Consider the following 2,660-nt stretch of genomic DNA (forward strand, 5'->3'; position numbering starts at 1 on the left):
TCCAAGAAAGGAAACTTTTATTGTTCATAGAGGATGACATGCGGGACCCAAGCGCCAGCAGCTTCCTCAACGTTTCAAAGGCGGCATAAGATCGAAAGAAAAAGGCAGGTGACCAAATATCAGGACCCGAAAATAATCCAAGAAAAGAAATTTACTGTACATAGAGGATGACATGTGGGACCCATTTTGCACAGGACCAAAAGAAAAATGAAGTAGCCAGAAATCAGGGGGTGAAAAAATCCAAGAAAAGAAAGATTTCAATTGGGCTGCATCTGGACATCTGGGCCTTCGAACTATCCTGCTGGGCCTTTTGACTCGTACAATTTCAGCCCACTCCAAAACAGGAAAGTTCGGTTTTTTCCCAAAAAAAAAACAGGAAAGTCCTATGCTTCACAAAAACAAAAAACAAGGACACTCAACATATAAGTTTGTTTATGTAAAAATGAAGATTTAATTTATCCGTTTGCAATAGCTCAGAGCGAAATACACTGTTTATTGTCTGGAAAATAATCAAGATATCACATGTTTCTTGTATGGGGAGGCTGACATCGGGGACCCATGAGCCAGCAGCGTCGTCAACGTTTCAAAGGCGGCAGGCGATCGAAAATAAAATAAAAAACTAAAAATCAGTTGGTAAAAAAATCCAAGAAAATAAAACATTTATCGTTCTGAGAGGATGACATGCGGGACCCATGAAGCAACAGCATCCTAACGTTTCCAAGGCGGCAGGGGATCAAAAGAAAAAAGGAAATAGCCGAGAAATTAATTAGGGGTAAAAAATAAATCCACCAAAGGAAACTTTTATTGTTCATAGAGGATGACATGTGGGACCGACCTGCCAACAGCGTCCTCATCGTTTCAAAGGGGGCGGGGATCAAAAGAAAAAGGCAAATAGCCAGAAATTAGGGGTCAAAAATAACTCCAAGAAAGGAAACTTTTATTGTTCGTAGAGGCTGACATCGGGGACCCATGAGCCAGCCTTACTCAACGTTTCAAAGGCGGCATGGGATCGAAAGAAAAAAACGCAAGTGACCAAATATGAGGTGCCAAAAATAATCCAAGATTTATTGTACATAGAGGATGACATGCGGGTCCCATTTTGCAGCAGCGGTCTCAATGTTTGAAATGCGGCTTGAGATCAAAAGAAAAAGAAAGTAGCTAGAAATTAGGGGGTCAAAAAAATCCAAGAAAAGAAAGTTGATGGACATAGAGGTTGACATGCGGGTCCCATGTGCCAGCAGCTTACTCAACGTTTCAAAGGGGCCAGGGGATCAAAAGTAAAAGGCAAATAGCCAAAAATCAGAGGGTGAAAAAAAATCCAAGAAAACAAACTTTTATAGCACATAGAGGATGACATGCGGGTCCCATGAGCCAGCAGGTTCCTCAACGTTTCAAACGTGGCATGATATCGAAAGAAAAATGAAATTGACGAAAAAAAAGGAGCCAAAAATAATTCAAGAAAAGAAACTTGATTGTACATAGAGGATGACATGCGGGTCCCATTTTTAAGCAGCTTACTCAACGTTTCCAAGGCGGCAGGGCATCAAAAGAAAAAAGGAAATAGACAAAAATCAGAGAGTGAAAAAAAACCATAGAAAATAAACTTTTATAGCACATAGCGGATGACATGCGGGTCCCATGAGCCAGCAGGTTCCTCAAAGTTTCAAACGTGGCATGAGATCGAAAGAAAAAAATGCAAGTGACCAAATATCAGGAGCCAAAAATAATCCAAGAAAAGAAAGTTTTATAGTACATAGAGGATGACATGCGGGTCCCATTTAGCACCAGGTTCCTCAACGTTTCAAACGTGGCATGAGATCGAAAGAAAAAGGCAAGTGACCAAATATCAGGAGCCAAAAATAATTCAAGAAAAGAAACTTGATTGTACATAGAGGATGACATGCGGGTCCCAATTAGCAGCAGCGGTATCACCGTTTGAGAGGCTGCACGGGATCGAAAGAAAAAGGCAAGTGACCAAATATCAGGAGCCAAAAATAATCCAAGAAAAGAAATTTTATTGTACATAGAGGATGACATGCGGGTCCCATTTTGCAGCAGCGGTCTCAACGTTTCCAAGGCGGCACAGAACCAAAAGAAAAATGAAGTAGCCAGAAATCAGGGGGTGAAAAAAATCCAAGAAGAAAGATTTCAATTGGGCTGCATCTGGACATCTGGGCTTTCGAACTATCCTGCTTGGCCTTTTGACTCGTACAATTTCAGCCCACTCCAAAACAGGAAAGTTCAGAATTTTCTAAAAAAACAGGAAAGTCCTATGCTTCGCAAAGACAAAAAAACAAGGAGATTCAACATATAAGTTTGTTTATGTAAAAATAAATATTTAATTATCCGTTTGAAATAGTTCAGAGCGCAATACATTGTTTATTGTCTGCAAAATAATCAAGATATCATATGTTTCTTGTACGGGGAGGCTGACATCGGGGACCCATGAGCCAACAGCGTCGTCAATGTTTTAAAGGCGGCAGGGGATGGAAAGAAAAAATAAACCAAAAATCTGTTGGTAAAAAATCCAAGAAAAGAAACATTTTCGTTCTGAGAGGATGACATGCGGGACCCATGAGGCAGCAGCATCCTCAGCGTTTATTGTTCATAGAGGTTGACATGTGGGACCCGTGAGCCAGCGGCGTCCTCAACGTTTTAAA

Source organism: Lolium perenne, chromosome 7 (genome assembly GCF_019359855.2).
Source record: "Lolium perenne isolate Kyuss_39 chromosome 7, Kyuss_2.0, whole genome shotgun sequence".
Lineage (NCBI taxonomy): Eukaryota > Viridiplantae > Streptophyta > Magnoliopsida > Poales > Poaceae > Lolium > Lolium perenne.